We start from the raw sequence: 23,551 nt of genomic DNA on the forward strand, positions 1-23,551 counted from the left end.
TCCCTTTTTGTGTTGGTCTTGGTCATCCGGTTCCTGAGGCAAGTGGGTCGACAGTACTCCAGGGCACTTCTGATAACAGCACAGCCAGCCTGGCCCATCAGCAGGCCTTGCGAGAGCCAGTGATTCTTCCCACACAGCTCTTGTTAACCCTGTGAGCCAAAGCCCTGAAAGGGTAAGGTGGCCCTAGCGGACAGGCAGAGGGAAAGCTTGCCACACCATACTTTCAGTCGCAAATTATGTGCTTTACACCAACAGTATTCTCAACACGCACTCTGGGATTCCCAATCCAGACTTTCGCCAACCTGCGCCTAATGCTTTCCAGAATTAGCTAAGCAGGATACGTCCCTCTGGAGAGAGAATGTGGATTCCATTGAAGACTCAGGAATTTCCATGGTTGCTTGCATATGTTTCTGTAAGTGTCAGCCACTCAGCTGACCAAAAAAACCTAATTCGAGCACTTTGAATTGGTAATTTTACATGTGATGTTGATTTTCCTACATTCTCTGTAATTCTGCAGTCAGCTTGGACTTTCTAGGATTACTTTGTTTCAGCCTGAAATCATGCTACAACATGCACCATACGTGCAAAGCAAGTCATTGTTGGTTGATTTTTCAGGAAGTATAAGTGCTGCACACATGTAAACATTTGACCTCAAACGCAGTATGGTTACACACATGCACAAGTACACTTTGAATATGAGCTTGGTTGGTGCAGGTAAATTGGGTCACCCAGAGCTGTCCGTTCACACTTCTCATCAGCCTTTAGCAGAGCAGCTTCATCTCCCCACTTATTTCTGAAAGACATTTTTGTAGACACTTTGTCTGCCCACAGGCATGAGCAGTCCTGGGTTAAATCAATCCAAGTGACTATATTTCATATGCGAGCCTTGGCAATGATTGCTGGCGGGTCATTCAGCCAATGTGACCAAGAGGAGTGGTAATAATAATAATAATCCTTGCATTTCATATAGCGCTTTTCACATCGTCTAGACTTCTCAAAGTGCTTCACAGAATAGACTGTAAAGTGAATTGACTGTATATGTGTGGGCAAAATGGGGCAACCAATTGCACACAGCAGTGTCCCACAAACAGTCATGGATTGAAATGACCAATTTATTATTTTTTTCTGGTGGGGTTATTATCAGGCGTGTGGAAAATTGCCCAAGGTTTCACCCTACTGGGGATCGAACCCAGGTCTCGCTTGCGAGGCGAGTGCTTTAACCACTGAGCTACAGGACTCCATAATATCCATGGCTTGATGTGCAAACATGTATATGAATCAGGAAGGATTACTGGGTGCAATATCAATATTAATTCCACCTGATATATTGCCTAATAATCTGAAACATATTCAAAGTTTTGCCTAAAAAATTACCAGTCACTACAGTTTGCAGTAAATTTCTGTGAAACGCTTTGAGATGCTCCCCTGACGTAAAAAATGCAACAACAAATGCAAGGATTATATTGTTTAGTAATTTATGTCAAGTGGAGCAGTTGTACTTATAGGCAAACCCAGTAGCGAATTAATTTGCTCACAGCAGGATCCCACAAATAGCCAAGAAGCAAATCACCAAATTATTGGCCTTCTGACCATGTGCGGGAGCCCTGGCTCATTCTTCGTCTTCCACTTGAGGGGCATTGAGGTCAGTGGTAAGGTCACAAACATTGTCCTAATGGAGTTCTGCTAACGGGGATTGGATCTGCTCCATAGCAGTAACTCCTCAAGCAGGATTCTGAAAACCAGAGATGTTTGGGTAGCAATTATATTTGAAGCCAATCCCTTTCACCCTCTGGACTTGCGAGTCAATAGCTACGAAAATGGACTGCTCTTGAGGTTGGGGTGACGAGGGAGGGGAGAATGCTGTAATTGTTTCACACGTCGTTGGATGGCTCAGACTATTAGAATTGAGCAAAGGTGTCTATACTAATCAGCTCCAAGTGACAGCCTTGTGACTGTGGGCTGCAAACGCCTTAGGATCCTCCACTGAAGAGGAAACACATAAACGGCTTTGTTTCAAACAGGCGCTAGATTTATTGGAGGGTTTCAGTGGATGAGCATCAACCCATTTATTTATTCAGCAGAAACAGCTGCTTTGCCAGTTCTGCTCACTTTGCTCCTACCATTTTTGACTGGGATGAATGACTTTAACAGGCCCTGGGTTGTGGTTTGTAGAGCTTTGCATAAATGAGACACCAGCCTGCAGTGTTTGCACAGCTGTGATATCCATCCAAGGACTTCATTAATGCTTTGGCCTTGGGGTACTCAAGTTATTTATTTACTTTTCTGAGCTTTGAAAAGCTCACAGGTTGTTGCCTCACTGGGAGCATTTTTCAGGAAAGGTGTGTGACTGGGAATTTTGCTCTTAGCAGCTTAAAGTTATCACCTGCCGATTGCTAATGCTGTTGAACTTTTTGTTACAAGTCTTATAATGGGATTTGTGTTAATCTGAATATGGCTTGGTGGGCACATGGTGTGGTAATGAGCCATGTGTCACAGGAAATTCAAGTTCCATCCCTGGCCTATGTTGAGTTAACTGTTCTTAACTGGAAAAATGGTCAAGGCACTATTATTAGCTGCTCTGGATTGTGTATATGTGTGTGGAGGGGATTTACAGCTTGCACTGCCCCTCCTAATTGTCAATGAGTGATCCTTTCTGGAATGTACATGTGTGCGGAATAGTACATGAGAAAAGGATGGGAGTTTACTGCTGAACTGTCCTCGGTTGACCAGCCTGCTAGATTGGAATTAAATGCCAGAGGACAACAGTGGAGTTGTAGTCTATGAGGAGCCACCGAGGAGTGAAATACAATATTCGCAGATCAGATTCATTGAGTTTGTTGACATTTTTGGTTTGTGGATATCGGTACTGTGAGATTCACATGAAAATGACAAACAGTGAATCTTCATCATTAATCATGGTTTCTGTGGTGCATAACAAAGGAAGGACCAGAGAAAGCAACCATCAAACACTGGTATACCTTTAAAGTAACATTCCTGACACAACCATTGTAGTGCCTGCTACAAAATGGTCTACAAGAGAATGATGGTGGTGAAAACGCTTAAGTTTAAAAAAAAAAGACCCCGATGGGACATCTATTAACATGAAGTCATTTTGCTGAAGTTAGTAGTGGAATGATCCTTTTGATTTTTGTTGTACAGGAGCAATGGTGTGAATTCAGCAATAATTTTGTGCTGTTGGTGATTCTATCCTTCTAGTGGCTCAAAGGGAATTGGCATCCTGATACAAAAATGGAGCAGAAATTTGTTGAAATCGATCATTTTTTATTTTTTTTGCAATTTTGTGTTTCCACTCCCCTGCGCTAACATGGGCGAAACGTATTGGATCACAGTTCCTTTGGCTCATTGCAACCTGTGATACATCGCATCAAGCAACTATTCTGCTTGTGTGAGCCATATATCCAAAGTGTCTGCCGAATATCCAATCTTGGAGTTAGGAGGTTGTCAATATTTTCTTTAAGCTCAATGTCCACACTCGATCTTTTTCAGCAGGTTTTAGATTGTAGATAATCATTAGAGACGGGGTAACCTTGGATAATTCCCCCTCCCCCCCACTAACCTAGCGGGTGCTGAGGGCAATTATAGTACCTTAGTCAGTTAGCATTTGTTTAATAATACAAAGACCATTTACGACAACAGAAGACGGTACTCCACCCCCCCGTCCCCCAGCACATGCCTTTGTCGTGGACTTTAGCCCCATACATATTCAAACACCATTCTCGGACTGAGACTTTTCAGTTCTAAACAGATTTACCACTTCACCATAAACAACACAGGATCGTCCGACGGAAACAGCTGTCCTGTATCTCCAATTATCAAGTCATTTTCGATTGTGCTCTCTTGGGAAAATTCATACTTTAATCAGAACGTGCTGGTCAAAGCACCAGATACTTTTAATTATTAAAGGTTGCTTTTCCTTCTAACACAGGGATGATCACCGGGGCTGATTCTCCAGTAAGTTTACCAACCATGGTGATGTGAGCTTGGTGTGAGTGGAAAGTGCAGCATTCACAAACTGGACTTTGCTAAAAAAGCAGTTTGTGACTGAAATTGAGAGATTTGCTACCAGAGTTGCTGAAGAAAGTAGAAACTGAATCATGAAGGCCAGTGATGGCTGTTTTGTGGGCTGCGTTTTTCTTTTGGTTTCTGAGCTTTTGTTGGACTTTTCAGAACTTTTCCCCCAACTGAGAATGGTGGTTGCAGATATCCACCAAAAGTCATTATCAGCACAGCCACTTCTGGACTGTAAACACCACAAATTTTCAACCCACATGGAACTTTCATTCCTCCTTTTTGCTTCTCCTTGAAATGGCTGCTGGTAAGCTGTTCCACTTTGCAAAGCGTAAATAGTAAATAGTAGGTGTTTTTTATTCAGCTCAGTGGTTATCGTGACATATTTGGAAGCACAGTTTTCTCTGTGCCATTGATGCTTTACCTTGACTTCATTGAGGGGTTAATGACTGCAAATTGTGCAGCTGATTACTGAGAAATAATAAGACCAGTAGACTTTACATGTTAGGTAACCAGCATGCACAGAATTATAAGAACATAAGAATTTGCTATGTGAACGAAGACCAAGGTCTATCCAGTTTGCCTTCCACTATCCTGGCAGTCTCATGTCATGTCCCAAACTATATATCATATTCCGGGATGTTATTTTCTAACAGAAATCTATTTAATTTATTCTTAAGAGAATCAACACTTTCTGCTTTCACTGTTTCCCTAGGGAGCCTGCTGCACAAATTATAATTTCTGAACATGCATAATGATGTTGTTAAAAGAAACAGAGGGAGGTGAGGGGAAATGTTTTCATAGAGCGAGCTGTTCAGAACTGGAATGCATTGCCTGAACGAGTGGTGGAAGCTGATTCGTTAACAACTTTTAAGAGAGAAGTAGATAATTATCTGAGGAGGACAAGTTTTCAGGGCTATGGGGAGAGAGCGGGGGAGTGGGATTGATTGGATAGCTCTTTTAAAAGAGCCGGCACAGACCCGATGGGCCAAATGGCGTCCTTCTGTGCTGTATAATTCTATGACTCTTTGAATGATAAAGAGAGATTACCTCTCTGCTGTTTTTTTGGAGGGGAGGGAGGAATGAAGTAAAAGTTTAAATAGTAATTTTGTAGCTGAACAAGTCTGGGGATCAATACTTGGTACATACATGTGTCAAGCTGGGCGTTGCAGACCAGAATAGGTACCAGAGTGGCTCTGATGACAGCATGTTCTCACATGCCAGTGGTCTAACGTGACAACCTCGGGGCTAGAAATATTATTGCTTTGGAAAGATACCATCCAGCAGAGTTACCCACTAGGCACTTTTGCTAGGGACAGTTAAACAAGTCCAAAAAGAATTGATGTACCTCTGTTATAATATACATCTCTTACAACTTACCCATTGGAGTCTAAATTGTGGGAGGCACAAAATTAGCAAATCCCAGATGTTGCAGCAGCCAGCCTCTCTACTTGAGCTGCAACTTCTCAAAGTCAGAACTGAAATTGGTGTCCGAGCAGCAGAGTCCCAGCTAGTCAATTGTGACACATAAGGGGTTTGCCATCTTACAGCCACCTTCCCCATGCTCGGCGTCGTGCTCCGAGATACTACCCTGCATGAGGGACGCTATATAAATGCAAGTTGTTGTTGTCAAAGATATTATGTGAAGCACCTTCTCCATAACTCAGTTCTCTCTGTAACACACTCTTTCTGTACCTCCCAAAGAAAGCCTTTTGGAAAGGATCTGCTGTACTGATATACTCAATGAAAGCCAAAGCCAAAAGTTCACATTGACATTTTGTATTAATTCCTTACCGTTGTCATGCCGCTATTTTCTTTCCCTCCAATTATCTCCCATTCTCTCCTGAATGTGGTGTCACACATGGGGGATTCGAGGTGGGGGGGGTTAAAGTTCAACTGACACTGGAGCCTACCATTATTTAACCAAAGTGGTCATTCGTGCATTGTAGGAGACTTACTTAGTGAGTGTTGACCAACTGAAACAGCGTCAGCCCAATTCCATCCTTTCCCATATCGGATCTCTGAGCAGCGCAACAAATATGATTGGAATAATATATAGAAAACGAGTCCATTCCTGTTCCATTTAGGAGGAATTTGTATCCTCCCACAGCTGGAAGGAATACTGTTTCAAGTTGTCAAATGCAAATTAAAGGTTCAGTAGATTATACCCCAAATGCCAGATTTTGAAGGAGTTTATTGACAAGGTAAACAAAGGATATTCCCTCTTGGATGTTCCCTGTCGCACAATTTTTGCAGACAGCTTTCTGGAGCAGGCAGGGAGGGGGAGTACTTCCTTGTAAAATCTTTTCCTGAAAACGCTATACAGTAGCTTTCCCTTAAATCCAACAAGAAGGAGCACTGATGCAATTTTTCTCCTGCCTGTTTTTACCCTCCTCCCTGATACTGTGGCTCTACATCCAGATCTGGAGAAATGAATGGCTTCTTGAGCGCTTATTTTTTTTTTGAACTGTGGTTTCAGAACGCTCCACCTCAGAGAGCTGCGCTCCCTCCACGTAACTCTGGGGAGATCCTCTGCCTGGGTTTTCAGAATTTGCTAAAGGAAATCCGTGCAACTGTGGGAAACATGTGGGGCTATGTCATGCTTGTTAACCAGCTGTGGTGTCTGAGTGGGAGCAGGTTACAGTTCATTTGGCACCAAGATGCTTTTTGTGTTTTTTCATATATTGCAGCAGGAGTGTGAAATATACATATTGTTTACAGAAATGGAAATGTTAATGCTGTTTTGAAGCACTCAGTGGAAAATCTACTCACTTCCCTTACCCCCCTCCCCTGCACCCATGACCAAAGATCTCAAATTTCCAGTGTTGTGTCAGGCTGTTCCTCTCTGACACTCACTCTTGTATTGCTTACTTTGCAAACATGGTGACCCAAATCACAAATGATCACAAACAGACCCTGACATTTTCTTGGTTGAAAAATTAAATCAAATATAATTTTAAACAAAATGAAATTCAAGTAAATCCTGTGAATGCAAGGATTATTTTTATTTATAGGATTATTATTAAGTCCTGGATGAGCTTCAACTTGGAGTCCTGTAGCTCAGGGGTTAGAGCACTCGCTTTGCAAGCGAGAGACCTGAGTTCAATTCCAGGCAGGGCGAAATCTTGGGCAAGTTTCCTTACTTCACACGCCTAATAATTAATCCCTCCCAAACCAAAAACAATAATAAATTGGTCATTTTCAATCTACGACTGTTTGTGGGACATTGCTGTGCGCAATTGGCTGCCGCGTTGGCCCACAAATATACAGTCAATTCACTTTACAGTGTGTTCTGTGAAGCGCTTTGGGACGTCCTCCTGACGTGAAAAGCGCTATATCAAATGCAAGGATTATTATTATTATAACTTTCTTCAAATTAGCATGTGCAATACAGAAGCCATCCTCCTCAATACCTGCCAGTGTTGCCTTGCTTCCATCTCTGGCTTCCTCAACACTTCCATTTCTTCTTTCAAGGTCCGTCACAAGAACTTCCACTTCGATCGCACCTTCAGTCATCTTCCCCACCTCCCCATGGGCTCCCACTGCCAGCTTGGGTGCCAAGCCAAGACTATCAAGTGCCTTGGGATGTCCTCCTGACATGAAAGGCTCTATATAAACATAATTTTGTTGTTGTTGTTGGTGTTTTTAAGAAAAAAGGCTGAAAACTCAAGGCAAAAAGCCAGAAATGATAACACTGGCCATAAAACAACCCTTACAGATTAATTTCTGCAGTTTCATTGAAAACTCCTAAATCACTGTTAGTACAGCGCTTCTATCTATCATGTTTTCATCCTCATTGTGTGTTGACACAAGGAGGATAAATTTGAGATTTTTACAAGCTGACCTTCTAAGAACGTCCAGTATAACTTGAGCACTGCACTGATTCATCTCTCAACAATTCCACACACACAGCTCTGTGTGACCGAAACATCTGTTGTTCCTTACTGCACCGGTGTAATACACCACTTGTGTTTTGCTGTATAAAAAAAACAGAAATACTTTAGATCAGAGATAATGGAAACTGAAATTGACTTTGGGTCTGAATCATCTGCTCCTTGAGATCCATTTGTGTAGATTATAAGTACCGACTGGACAGGATGGGACAAATGACTTGTTTCTGGGCTGTACTTACTGTGAATCCTTGGCATAGGATATTTATGTTTATTATTGTTTTCAACCTTTAAAACAAACTGCAAAATTCCCACACATTCAACATCCTCACTCTCCCACTGGACTTTCTGATATTAGTCTCCTTTCTAGACTTAATGTCCATGTTGTTTAATTGCTATTTAATGACACTTCTGATAGATAAATAAATATAAATTTTGTATGCTGGACATACAGTATTAGGATAAATGTACTGTTGCCACATAGATTTTGGTCACACTCCTCCTGGTTTGGTCACACAGCCCAGATCCCATTCCTCCCGGTTCATAAAGGTGATCAGGCCAGAGAAAACTCCAGAATCATTGCCCATCCCAACAACTCTACTAATCGTCGCTGACTTGATGTCTTGTATATTGAGGGGAAAAAAATGTTGCATCTGATATTATCCCTGTGTTAATTATCACATCAATCAAAAATGTTGTCAAAAGCAGTCAATAGTTGCCACTTGTCTTCAGATGGTGACTTTGGGGGTTAGGTCATTCCCGAGGCCATTCATAACTATTTGCTTTTGACCACTTTTTGGTTCATGTGATGATCTTCACCAGTGGTATTATTATATGCTTAATTTTTCCTTCTCTCCCCATGTAATATTCCCCCCCCCACCCAACTCTCAATTGTACAGGATCCATAATGTCCTGTGAAGCATTTGATCAATTCAGTAAACATGCCTGCTATCCTGTTGGGAATCAGATGTATATTCAGCTCTTTTCAATGGTCCCATACAATGTTTGATCATTCCTTATCCTTAGAATCTTCTAAGCAGATATTTGCATTTGAAGGAATATGTTGGGAATGCAGATTGTGGTTAAAAGTTATTCTCTGCTTTTGGTGGGAAGCTGCTCCACATTTCCATTGGATTGACAATGACCTTTGACTTGTAAGATTTCGTATGAAAGAGATGAAAATTTTGACAAAAGATCAAATAAATGATAAAATGCCAATAATACAATAAGATTTGCAGAGCTCCGAGATGATTTTGCAATTTTATTTGCTAAACAGAAGTTGTGATTAGCACAGTGACGTACATCCATTTTAATCCTCAAAAATCTTTCATTCTGCACATCCTGACCAAGACTGCTCTTCTGCATCTCCCTACTTCTGCGATTTTCTGCCACCTCAGTCTTCTGCTTGCCCCCTACACTTGATGAACTTGCTTTTGCTGTGCGTTCTCTGCCTCCCCTTCTCTCTCTTTCTCCCTCCCATCACTAGCCAAGTCTTCAGCCTTTATGCCCCACCCTCTGGAACTCGTCTTGTCTTGTGCCCTTGCTATCCGTCTTCAAAAATCTACCATTTTGACGGTGCCTACAGCCCTCTTTAGCCTCTCCGACTTTCCTCCACCCTCCAGACATTCCGTAGAGCACTCCCAAGACATTATTCCATGTGAAAGGCACTAAAAAAATGCAAACTGATGTAATGGCTGACCTGATAGAACCTTCAGTGGAAGCTGTAGGAAATATCCTCAAGGGTTCACCTCTGCTGTGGGATAATCCTTCTGTTTGTTGTTTTCTGCTACAATATACATAACCTGGCATCTCTCTTCATTAAGATCAGTTGTTCAGTCTATAGTTAAGAAGAGAGAGAAAGATTGTTCAGTGAAAATACTTCAGGAGTCTGTTGCTCCCACCTTGTTGAGTTCAGTTACCCACCTAAATATTGATAACACATCCTGAAATTTTGAGATAATATTGCGATGAAGGAAACATTCTGTCTTCAGCAGTTATATCTGAAAATAAAATCCCATGAGGCAACAGAGAAACAGTGCTTCTGTAAGCAGATTCATATCGCTCTTTATCTATTCGAGCGGGTATGTTTTGAATAACTGCATTTACAACAAAGCACATACCTGTACATAATCCTAACTGAGATCAGTTGACTTAGCACAGATCGGATAGGTATCTCTCCAGCCTTTATGGCTTGGCCATACACTGAGTGAACTCATTGAGCCATGCCTGAAGTGCCTAAGTTTCGTGTTTTACGACATTGACGGCTTGCATTTATATAGCGCCCTTCACAAAGGATAGTTCAGGCAGATTGTTTAATAAAAATTCATGCAAAAGTGTGAGCATTACTTGCACAAGAACTCTCTCTATAGTGTTCTCTTTTATCAAGGAAGAATGGTTTCATTAAAACAAATGATGCTGCCTTGTGGCCACCTCTGACTTCTCACTGACATTCTTTGTCACTCCAAAAAACTCTTTACACAGAGATTGAACCTTTAGTGCACACTTGAGCATAAATCTTCATTTCAGTGGGTGGAAGAGGGTGATTGCAGATGGAATTGCTCCAATCTACTGTTCGTGGCATTTCACATAGGGATACTATTCAAAGAAACAGCTGGTAAGAAGGGTGGGAGGTTCTGTGTGTAGATAAATGGGGCAGCTTAGTTGAAAAAAGGAACATTTCCTTAGTCTAAAGTGAGGATAGGATTCCAATTGCAGGGCAGACCTATTATACGCACCTCACGAGAGAGAGAATTCACTGATAATGTGGGTGTTCTGTGGACTTGTGTTGACAAGTGGCAGTATGCTTCTGGCATGGGGTTGGACTGACTGGCATCTTGTGCCTGCGTGCAGCATACAGGAGGCAGCTGATGATCCGTGACTGCTAAAGAGAGCTTTTCTATTGCAAGTAATGCTCGCAATAGCGATCGCAGTTGGTTGCACAGATTAGAAGTGGCTTCAGCAATAGTCCTGAAAGCTGGACTAGAGTCTTTCTTTTTTGGATGAGTTACATTGGGGGATGGGGAGGTCTAATTTTACAGACACAAAACACCATGTTATAACAAATAATAATAATAATCCTTGCATTTGATATAGTGCTCTATCACGTCACTGAGATGTCTGAAAGCGCTTCACAGAATATACTGTAAAGTGAATTGACTGTATATTTTGGGAGTGAAACGTAGCAGCTAATTACGCACAGTAGTGTCCTACAAACATTCGTGAATTGAGTGATCAAATTATTATTTAGTTATTTTTTTGAAGGGATTATAGCCCCAGAAAAGCCAATCGACTAACAACCAGGTTTCTACTTGCTGTTAGGTAAACAAAGGCATGTGGAGTAAGGAAACTTGCCTAAGATTTTGCCCTGCCTGGGATTCGAATCCGGGTCTTCTTGCTTGCGAGGCGAATGCTCTATCAATATGCTGCAGGACTCCATAATGGGATCGCTTTTCCTGGGGTAATAATCCCTTAAAAAAAAATGCCCTGTACAATGGAGAACCACTGAAAACGACCGGTATGAGATTGATCATTGGGAGATAGTTGTTCAGCAAAACATCTGCTGTTGTGGCCCGAGGGCATATTGTTTTATCTGGCAATGCCAATCACTGTCAAGTTGAAAAAAGCACAGTGTCCTATGTTGGAGTCTACTTTGCAGTATTTCTTAATGAATTTTGTAATTATCTAAGAAATCCATTAGTTCCTGATACCAACTCGCAGGATCACTGCTGTATCGTGATCTATTTTTGAGTTGTATAATGTGCTTGATGTACTTTCACTTGTATCAGTTCTTAATTAAGTCCCATAGCAGAAACAGTTAGTCGATTGGCGGACTCATATGTAGCATCGTGGTTAGGTCACTCGCCTCGCAAACAGGAGGACCCGTGCTCGATACCCGGGTGGGGCGAAATGTTGGGCAATTTCCTTATTATGCCTCTGTTTACCTAGCAGTAAGTAGGATCCGGGTTGTTATTTGATCGGTGGATTGCTTTTCTGTGGGTAATAATCCCTTAAAAAATATATTAATTTGGTCACTCAATCCACAGCTGTTTGTAGGACACTGCTGCATGCAATTGGCTGCCGCGTATTGCCTCAAAATATGCAGTCAATTCACTTTGCATTATATTCTTTGAGGTGCTTTGAGCCGTCTCGAAGATCTGATAGGGCACTATATCAAATATAAGGATTTTTGTTATTATAAATTAAGAAATCTCATCAAGGAATACTGCAAATTGGACCTGATTGTTTCCATGCATTCTTATACCTTTAAACACTTTTTTATGAATAATCTTTCAAAGCAAGCTCCATTTATTTCCTTCAATAGCAGGTGTCGAAAGGAGGAGAGCATTTTGTAAAATGTTATTTCCAGCCATTAACGTATTTCTTTCTGCAACTTGGTATGAATTCTAATTGTACAGCCTGGAATATGGAGAAGTCCGACTGAGCAGAAGTCTCAAACGTCATTACTGTGCATGGGAAGATAGGGAGTATGTATCAGAATTTCTCCCAGCCTGAGCTCTTCATTGGGTGAAGCTTATGCACTGAGGACTCTTCAGTATGAACGGGCAAAAGAATGACAGATGCAACAAATAAAAAAAATACAATGGGGGTTACTTCTCAGCAGGCTCATTTGCAAGCAACATATGTTAGGAGTAAGTATAACAGAAATAAACAGTCTAAACAGAAGCACTTCTTTGGATTTAAAAGAACAGTTCATGGCATTTTGTTTACGCCGGATTTCGACATTTGTGAAACATTTGTAATTTGGTCGAATCTAACAAATAAGACTCTTTAAAGAAAGGATCTATTGTATTTTGTTCCAAAAAAAACACATTGGTTTCATTATTAAAAGCAAACCCTTTCCATTCAATGTGTTTTTAACCAAACGTATTCATCAATGTATGAAATTTCAGCAGGGATTTCTGGATTGAAAGTCACAAGTATTTGATTTTCTCTTTTTCAGAAAATATTGGTTTAGAGGATTAAAGAATCATATTAAAAGTGCTGTTTTCATGGTCAGTATGACGTGGTCTATCCTCAGTGTTTCTGCCCATGAGTTTGTCTCTGACACACTCAGCGGGATTATGCAAAAAATCTTGCATTTGTTCCAGTGCCATATTGTGTCGTTGAGATGTCTCGAAGTGCTTCACAGGATATACTGTAAAGCAGTTTTGATTATGTATTTTGTTGTCGAAATGCGACAGCCAGTTTGCGCACAGCATTGTTCTGCAAACAGCCTTGAAGTGAGTGACCAATTTTATTTTGGGGGATTATTGGCCAGGACATCAGCAGAAACTCACTTTTATCTTAAATATTGCCATTGGATCTTTAACGTCCACCCGAACAGGACCTCGGTTTTAAAGTGTCATCTGAAAGATGGCACCTCCAACACTGCAACACACCCTCAGCACTGCATTAAAATGTTCATCTTAGACTTTGGGATTCCAAGTCCTGATGTGGGGCTTGAACCCACAATTTTCTGACTGAGAGGTGAGAGTGCTACCACTGAGCCAGGCTGAGAAAGGGAGGGATCAGGAAATCATTCAACGTTTACGGCACAGATTATTTATGAGGTTTATGGATAATAACAGATGCCCTAGTACATAACCCTGGGGATGTCACTGACCACATCTCAAAGTCCTTTTATCCCTAAATGCTTTTTCCCCCTACCCTATATCTCCATTATAGCCATCTCTCTTTCTATGCATCCATTTTCCCCATTTGCCTTATTATTTGCACCAAGCCTCTTAAGTAACATCTTATGGCTTTCAGCAGCCTGGCTCAGTGGTAGGTCTTTCACCGCGGAATCTAGAATGCTGTGAGTTCAAGCCTCACGTCAAACTTTGAGCTGATAGTCTAGGGACTGACATGCAGTTCTGGGGGAGCATCTTATCAAATGTAAGCATTATTTATGAAAATCCATGCATTTCCACACATCAACTATTTAGACAACAAAATATCCACCTGAGTTTGTACCCATAAATAATAAGCCAGGAAGAAGGCTTTAATTGTATCAAAAGCTGGACTCGGTACAGTTGCTATCATTGATATGCTAATGTCACAGTAAGTCATAGTAGTTTGTGCAGTCTACAATTTGAAATGTTAAAGATTCTCAGAGGCATTAAAATCATGAGCCAAAGTTGTAGAATCAGCGATAACAGGATCTTGGAGTCTAATTTGTGGTATTTCACAACAGGATTCCACAATAAGGAATCCAAAACATGCAAATGTGGATTGCAATTTGCATGCATGTCGAATTCAGATTTCAAGCGCTCTGAGCCATTATCCCTCATGAAGGGCGCTACATAATTGTACATTGTTGTTGTTGCTTCCGGGAACCGAAAGTATGTCATACCAATGACCTATGTACAGTACTTTTCGAGTGGAGTTCACATGGATTGACAGGAATTCCAATGAGATTCCTTATTTAAGGCATCTTATTTTCAGTATTTCTCAAAGGTAAGAATTGTTACAAAATTTACAGCAATAATTGAAATCACAGAACGACCAGCAAAACGCAACAAATTCCTGCTCTTCTTAAATAGCTGAGTGCAGAAACTGCATTTTTTTAATATTTTTTTTTTTTGGAAATGAGACAACATAAATCTCTCCCATCACTTGTATTAAAATGAAAAGATCCAGCACACACCCAAGCCCAGATGGTTATGTCTGGCTTCACATCACCTGGAGTAGTAGAGTACTTGGTGAGCCTATTGAACTGTATACTGTCCCGAGAGCACTGCTGAAACAGGTTCAGACTGCAGGTGGGTGGCAAAGAGCAGCTGCAGTCTGCACAGCCCACCCAGATTTGATGTGCCATCCCTGGTGGAGTAGGTGGAGTTCTGCCCTGAAAAATAGTTTTCTTTGAGAAATTCACTTTTTTCTGACATACATTTTACATTGCATGTTTCTCTTTTGTTAAGTACACTAAAACTCTGGCTAGCCGGACTAATGGATGGGGAGATCCAGTCCAGTGAGACAACATTTCCAGCTAAGTGTAATTTAAAAAAATCTTGGTGCTGGCTTTTACCAGTGCCCCCAAATACTGGTAAATGCCAGTACCAGTATGGTAATTGTTTGAATCCTGCGAACAGAAGATACTGAATAAGTTATCTTGCTTAGAGGACTCTATTCGTGGAGTCCTGTAGCGTATTGGTTAGAGCGCTCGCCTCCAAAGCGAGAGGACCCGGGTTCGATGCCCGGGCAGGGCAAAGTTTTCTTACTCCACACACCTATGTTTACTTAGCTATAACAATAATACTTGCATTTGATGTAATGCTTTATCATGTCTTCGAGATGTCTCAAGGCGCATCACAGAATATACGTAAAGTGGAGTGCCTGTGTATTTTGTGGGCAAAAGTGGCAGACAATTGCGTACAGCAGTGTCCCACAAACAGTCGTGGATTGAGTGACCAAATTATTATTATTATTATGTTTTGAAGGGATTATTACTGCTGGAAAACAATCGGCCAATCAACTAACAAACGTATGCCTACACACTGCTAGGTAAACAGAGGAGTGTGGAGTAACAAAACTTGCCTATGTTTTTGCCCTGCTGGGGAATCAAACCCAGATCCTCTCGCTTGCGTTAAGTAGGAACCTGGTTGTTAGTCGCTTGGCGAATCGCTCTTAGGGCGTAATAATTCCTTAAAAAAACTGAAAGTTTCACAAAATGCATGTATTCTGTTTGTCTCTTGGGAGGAAGAACAAATTTGGATTTCTCATTAAGTAGGATCCAGAGCAACCCTTCCTGAGTGAGGAAAGAGAACAAAGGAAAGAAATGTACGTGACTGGGGAATTTTCTTTTGGTCAGCCGAGTGTCTGACACATGCGGAAACCCATGTTTGTGAGTATCCAAATTAAACTCAGTTTCATATTTTTTGCCTATGTCTGGAATATTGTTCCCTAGAACCATAGACCGACCCTACATACCGAATTCTAGAAAGTATTAGCAACATGTTGGCGAGAGCCTAGGCTTGGCGTCCCCAGAATGTATGGGGTAGTGTTAGAGTTTAACCAGTTAAAGACATATAGCTTGGCATTGAAAGCATTATTTGGCAAGCTTTCTCCTGTTTGTCCATCTGGGACTCCCTACCCATTAGCGTTGTGGGTTGCAGGATTAACAGATGCTGACTGGGAAGAATTCCTACTCTCATGAACTAGTCTGCCCTTCCACGTCCTGCTGACAAGCCGGTCTGGCTGTGCTACCATCAGCAGTGCCCTAGAATACTGTGGATCCTCCTGGGGTGGTGGAATAGGGTCAAGTGCTCTGGGATGTGTGAGCGGCATTATACAAATGCAAGTTGTTGTTGAGGATAGTCACTAGTTGGTCATTTGACATCTGGCAAGTGCAGATTTGAGCCCTTACTACGTGATTGGCAGGTACCAGGGACTCTCTGTGAGCTTCTTAGTGATCAGCACCACTCAGCTTGAAATGAGAGCATTGAACCATCTTGTTGGCTACAGCTCAGACACACATCCCAACCCACTGAGAGATGGTTCCACCGGTTGGAGGTGTGGAGTTTGAGCAGCAAGTGCTTACCTCTGCATAAGAATCAAGGTGGATTCCAAGCCCTGGATATACGAACCCAACTCATATATAGACTTCACTGACTCCAGATAACTTCAGATAATGCCTCTCAGCAACTGTCATCCCAAACGTCTGTTTCCTTGATTATTTAAAGCAGTCCAGTATTCAAAAAATGAAACCAGTTTTAACTGAATGAAGCACAGTTACAAATTTGCAAAAGGAAACATTTTATTCTGCATTGGGAGAAATAGGCTTCTCAATTAAAACAATTATCAAAGTTCCATTTTACAGCCTGAGGCAACCGAACAGAAACATTGTCTGGTCTGCACAGTTCTGATCAAAGAAGTTCTCAGAGAAGTGTCAGTGTTATGTTTGGACAGGATTCTAGTTGAGAACTGATGTGCAAAAGTACAATCAATCAAATATTTGTATTCCTGTGTTTTAGTAACAGAATAATGGTACATCTTGTGGCCAGACTGTTCCTGATCTCCAGATCTTAATTCAATCCAATATTTCAATGAGTAGAAAACAAAGCTTGTTTTGTCCAAATGTTCTGAGTCATAATTAAGTAGTACCCAAGATATGGAGATAGGTCGCTATAAGAACACCTTAATTTTTTTTGTTTCGAAGAGCTGACTGGTTTATTGTCTGCAGGTTCCTCATATATCATAATCAGTGACAGAGGTTACACGTAGGCAGAAAAAGAGATTTGGCAGGTCTTGTAGAACCTTTTATTATTTAACCATTAGCTTACAGATTTTGTGTTGTTCTCTTGTCTCAGCTAGAGTTGGTTGTTCTCCTAATACCGTGGGATATGCACCAGTGTGGTCATCTGGTCAGGCCACACCTAGAGTATTGCATGCAGTTCTGGTCACCGTGACTTAAGGGCCTACCCAGAATCAGTGCAGAGGAGAGCAGTGAGTGCCATCCCCAGTGTTAGAGGAATCAGCTATTAGCAATGATTAGATTAACTGAGGCTCTTCAGTTTTGAAAGGATATTTCTCAGAGGGGAACTTATAGAGGTATATAGGATTTAAATGGGATTGAGAAAGTCAACCCAGAAGACTATATAATTCATGTATGGAATATGCTGGTGTCTGGGTATGCCACTGACTTTAGCCCAATATAAGGGTGGAGTCTTCTGCAATCATTTCAATAATAGTTTGAGAAGTTTAAAGAGGACTAAAAAGTGCAGAGACTTTAACGCCCACCTGAACAAGCGGACAGGGCTGAGGTTTAATGACTAAACTGAAGGACAGCACCTCCGACAATGGGGCTTAAACCCACAACCCTCTGACTCAGAGGTGAGAGTGCTACCAGCTGTGCCAGTTCTGACACACAAAATTAGCCAAGTTTATGATAAGTACAATAATACATACTAAACCTGTGGAGGGAACAAGTTTGATGGACTGAATGGCCTGATTTTATTCCTTACTTTTACTCCTCATATCCTCAACTTTCCTTTTATCCATTTTCTTTCGTCATATCTTGAAGGAGATGAGTATAATAATATGCCAAGCTACTGTTCTTGGGGCAATCCTGTGATACCTGGTCTAAAAACACAAGCTTTATTGGTGAGTTACACTGCAGCACCAAAGTGACGCATTGGTCTAGTCTACCTATCCACCTTCCCGCACTGTATCACCACTGTGTCTAACAACCTGAATCCTTCCAGCCTCGCCACATACGGTGCAGGGAAAACCAATGCTTTGCCAATACTAGTAGCCTCTGGGCAAGCTGTTGTAGTGATGTGAGATGTTGATTATAGTGTAGTTTGTTGTTATTTTCTTTTGTTAAATTTTTGCTACTGTTTTTTGTGAAGAATCCAGCAGAAGTCAAATGATTCAGAACTTAGTGATCAATGAATAGTCTTTGAAAATAGCATTATTTTTTGACAAAAAGGGATTGTTTACCCAGTGTCTGTCTACACCAGCTAAGCTCCCCAACCGTATAATGGAGAAGTAATAGGCGAACAATAATTAATATACTGGGAAAAGTATGGCATTTGAGAAGTGTGATTGAATTTGCATAAGAACAAGAGCAAAACTTGGATGATTTTAGTATCGTGCATCCAGAGAAGCTGTCAGATTTTTTTAAAAAATGAATGCTTAATTCATGCTTGCAAATGCATGGCATTCATATGAAAGGCGCTGCAGGAAAGCTCAAATTACGGTGCATACAATGGCAATATATCTAAAAGAATGGCTCTCTGGGTAGCCGAGACAATTTTTGATGGCATGCAGGCACTCTTAATGTTCATAAAAAGACTGAATAAAATACATTTCTTTTCTCTGTGAAGGAACATAAAAGGGCTTCATTTATCTTAATCCACTCTTCTTACCAGTGTGCCTCTCCCCCTGCTTTCATTATCAGGGAGGATAGCAGGAGTCAGGCTCCATGATTGCTTTCTAGACCACTAAATGGCAATGTCCTGGCATCACTTCACACATGCCGGGCAATGGGTTCAACTGAGCCAAAGTTCAGCAGCAATTGCTTTGAATGGCCGAGAGGAATTTCATTACTTCACATTGTCAGGTGGGCTAGAAAACCATGTTCCATTAAAATTAAGAGGAATTAAGCATAGCCATTGCTACAATCTTTTTAAAAAAGTTTTTACAAATCTGGATTTTTGAAAACGATTGCGCTCAAGAGAACAGTTGTGCAAAACATAAATATGAGTAAAATGGGTACCTTTAGTATCCAAGATTTGTAATTATAATTTCAATCACTCTTGGCACATTTTTCAAAGATAATTTCAGACTGTCCTTTGGATGAGACATTTTAAACCAAGGTCCTGTCTGCCTGTTCAGGTGAATGTTAAAGGTCCCCTGGTACTATTCGAAAAGAGAAAGGAGTTTCTCCTGGGGTCCTGGCCAACAATCCTACAAATAAAAAACATTCCATGACTATTTGCGGACATTAATGTGGCCAAACTGGCTTCCGCGTTTCGCCCATAAAATACACAGTCAGTCCACTTTACAGTAAATCCTGTGATGTGCTTTGAGACATCTTGACAACCTGAAAGGGGGTTATATCAAATGTAAGGATTATTTTTATTATTATAAATACAATAATAATATAATAATAAGCAACTTCAATAATAGGCAACTTCTAGCCTATTTAATTTGTGTCCGGCACTAGAGGAAATATTTGGTGTACTCTGCAGTAGTAATAGGTAGGGTGTAATATGATAAAGAAATCAGTGTCTTGCAACAAGGGCTAACTAATGTGATAAAAACAATCCCATGCCAGTTGGTCTTGTTCCTGTAAGTAGATCTAATGTTGAGGATTGGGTGGCAGGACAGTAATAGAAGCATTCTCAAGCCTTCTTGAGCCTGTTAAGCACTCTGAGATACCGCCCTGAATGAAAGCCGCTAAATAAATACAAGTTGATGACACCCAACTCTACCTCTCTGGCTCCACCCTTGACTCCAGGACCACTACTGTCCTGACTGAATGTCTGTCGGACATCAAATCCTGGATGAGGGCTAACTTTCTTCAGTTGAACATCAACAAGACCAAGGCTCTCCTGATTGGCTCCCGTCAGCGCCTCCATACCTTAGGCGCTGACAGCATCACCATCCATGGTTGCACACTCCACTTTGCTAAGTCAGTCGGGAACCTTGGGGTCTTGTTTGACCCTCAACTATTCTTTCTACTCCACATCTGCGCTATGACCCGCTCTACCTTTCCCCACCTTGGCAATATCGCCTGGCTCCGACACTGTCCCGCAGGTCGCCAAAACCCTCATACATGCTTTCACTACATCGAGGCTCGATTATATAAGCTCATTGCTTGGCGGCCTCCCCAACTCCTCCCTCCACAAATTGCAGATCATCCAGAACTCTGCAGCCCGCGTCCTCTGCAGAACTAGGCTCCGCAACCCTATCACTCCCATCCTCGCCCAACTCTACTGGCTTCCCATCACACAGAGGATACAGTTCAAGATCCTGGTCCTTCAAAGCCCTCCATGTTCTTACCCCCCCCCCACCTCTGCGACCTCCTAACCCCCTACCATCCTGCTCACTACCTCCACTCAGCGGGCACTGGCCTGCTTCATTTCCCCCGCCTCACTTGCCCTACTATCAGCGGGCGAGCCTTCCACCACTCTGCCCCACCTTCTGGAACTCCATCCCGCAGTCCGTCCGCCTCGCACCCTCCCTTGCCACCTTCAAGACTCATCTCAAGCCCCTCCTCTTTGACTGTTGTTGTTCTTGTGTAATCCCACAATTGATGGTAGGTGCAAACCAGATTCAATGGCATTAATTGAGACTCCTGCTTGGGTTATATTGTATTTTGAGATTCCCAAAGCAGTTAATTGTGAATCCCAACAACTGGCAAAATCCCATAAAACTGCTGTATGATGTCCTCAGGACAAAAGTGATATGCTGCACTTCTGGCTCTTCTCCACCCTAAACAGAATACGTCTCATCAGTTATTCTTCACCAAAAACAATGTACCAGCACAAATTGGGTTTAATAATAATAATCCTTGCATTTGATATAGCGCCTTATTATGCTGTTGAGACGTCTCAAAGCACTTCACAGTATATACTGTGAAGTGGATTGACTGGTTTGTCCTTATACCATATTAAGTGTCATGATGCAAACTGTTTATTTTAGCCTGCACGGCGCAGTTAATCCTTTGATCAGGAGGAAGAAAGCAAGAACACTCAGTCCTCAGCCACTTTATGTCACTATAACCAAGTTGCTATTCAAACTGCTGGCAATTCTACAAAGTAACTGTTAATATCTTACCCTCAGCCAAACAGATGTGATTTTGCGATTCACGTTCACTTACAAAATATAGTCAATTCTTTACAGTACTGTATATCTTAGGAGGAATTTTTAAACATCCTCCTGATGTGAAAGGTGCCACATCAAATGCAAGAATTATTATCAATAATAATAACAATAACTTTCAAACGACAGTTTTATTCTCAGGATTAAAAACAATAGATTTTGTTAATACAGCTAGTTTCTGCCCATTCTCTCCATTTCCCTTCCTATTCTCCTGAAGATGCATTTTTTGCCTTTCACTGGGACCCTCTTCCATGGTCACTCGGTGTCTTGTCAAGTGACCAAATTAATGTATGAACGTTGATACTGCAGTGAGTTTTGGCTGAAGTGGGCGTTACCAATGAACCCAATCCTGCCCTCATATAATGAGCACACACTCGCTTCTTTCAGGTACAATTATCTATTTGTGTCAACTGTCGGACACACACAGAAACCCATCACCACAGTTAAGGGTCTCCAACTCGCCTTCAAAGCCTTGCATGGCCTGGCTCCTTCCTACCTCTGTGACCTGCTAATCCCATATCAACCTGTCCGCTTCCTCTGCTCCACCACCCCCAACGAGGCCCGCCCCAACATCTACGGTCGGGCCTTCAGCTTCTCTGCTTACACCCTTTGGAACTCCGTCCCATAGTCCCTTCATCTTGCTCCTACCCTTGCCCCCTTCAAAGCATGTCTCAAGACCCTCCTCTTCGACTGCGCATTCGGCCACCCTCCTACTTTCCCTCCCCTCCACGCTCTCCAAACCCCGATCCTATTCCCCTGCTTGGGTCCAGCGCCTTGGGACGTCCTCTCGATGTGAAATGCGCTTTATAAATGTAATTTGTTGTTGTCGTTGCCATATAATAATTATAATCCTTGCATTTGATGTAGCGCCATATCACGTCTTCAAAACTCTCAAAGCGTTTCACACAATATGCTATAAAGTGAATTGACTGCAATTCAATATTTTGTGGGCAAAACTTATTTTGTGGGCGCTGTGCATGGGTTTGTGCCTGCAAATTTCCCTGTGTCTGATATGGACTCCAGAGTGACACACCCTGCTAACCTAATGCAGGGAGTGTGCATTCAGGTACTGCTGGAGTTTAATCAGTTACTACTCTGCCATTGCAAACACTGGCAAGATTCCTGCTGCTTGCTCAACCAAGATTATCCTACCCATTAGGGATTTAGATTGCAAGGTTAACATGAATCGAGTGGGAAGAATCATTGTCCCTAGTCATTCATCTGCTCCTCCAAGACCCACAAATCAACTGGACTGGCTAGTCAGCTAGTCAACAATACCCTTAAGTATTGCGGACTTGCCTGACTCACGAACTGAGACTGCCTCAGAAGATTGACTGACCATTGGAGGGGTTACTATTATTTGATTTTCTACAACTCTTAGCACAAATATATATTTTGTTTGCACTGTAGCATAGTTTGTAAACTTTGATCGCTTTCAAACGAGTCTTTTTTTGTTCAGAACAATAGCTTGTTGACTCATTACAAACCACACTGATCAAATTTAGGTTTTCATAGCTTGCTTCCCATTTTTACATGTATAACGCACTGCTGTACAATCAACAACAAGAAGATTCCATTTATAGAGCGCCTTTCACGTCGGGAGGACGTCCCAAGGCGCTGTACAGTTGGGTCAGGACCCGAGCAGGGGGGAAATGGTCAGGGTGAGGGGAGGGAGCGAGGAGGGGGTAGAGAGTCGAGAGGGGAGCTGAAGGCACGGTCAAAAAAATCATCTTTTTAAATCTGTTTAAATCCCATCTGCTTAAATCTCTCCCCTATTTCTCGCTTCTTCAGAACTATCTCCTCTGCCTGTTGTCAGGGAAACTGATAGATTATTTGTTCCCAATGCTGTGCTGATGAGAAACCCCCATAGACTGATGTGCTGACCCTCTGGAGGGTCCTCACCAATTTTGCTTTACTCTATCCCCTTGAAATCACCCGCCTCCCCTCCACTTCACCTCAAACACAGACAAAAGCCTCAACCACACCTTTGTCACCTGAAGAGACTTCTCTAATGCCCTCCTCACCGGACTACCTAGCTTTACCCTCTTCGAGCTTTGGGTCATCCAGAACTGCTCGACCTGTATCTTTTCGTGTAGAAAGCTTCTCAAGCCCATCACCCCCATCCTTGCCAATTAGTTTAACTACGTGAAAGGTGATGTAAAACTATGAGTTGTTGGGGTCTTACAAGGCACATCGCAGAATCACAGGCACATCCCTGAATCGCGGAGGGGAGTTGGTAGGGTGGGTAGTTCAGGGCTAGAGTACCAGGAGGTCAATGCTGATTGATTGGGCGTATCACAAGA

The 23,551-nt window shown here is 41.9% G+C and overlaps 1 protein-coding gene across 2 annotated transcripts in view; it reads left to right on the top strand.

The window, feature by feature from the left end:
- Positions 1-23,551, top strand: part of zgc:158766 (uncharacterized protein LOC100009641 homolog) — a 112,308-nt gene that overhangs the window by 22,700 nt on the left and 66,057 nt on the right. The gene's annotated exons all lie outside the window — the stretch shown is intronic.

The sequence above is a fragment of the Callorhinchus milii genome, unplaced genomic scaffold, assembly GCF_018977255.1.
Source record: "Callorhinchus milii isolate IMCB2004 unplaced genomic scaffold, IMCB_Cmil_1.0 Scaffold2, whole genome shotgun sequence".
Classification (NCBI taxonomy): domain Eukaryota; kingdom Metazoa; phylum Chordata; class Chondrichthyes; order Chimaeriformes; family Callorhinchidae; genus Callorhinchus; species Callorhinchus milii.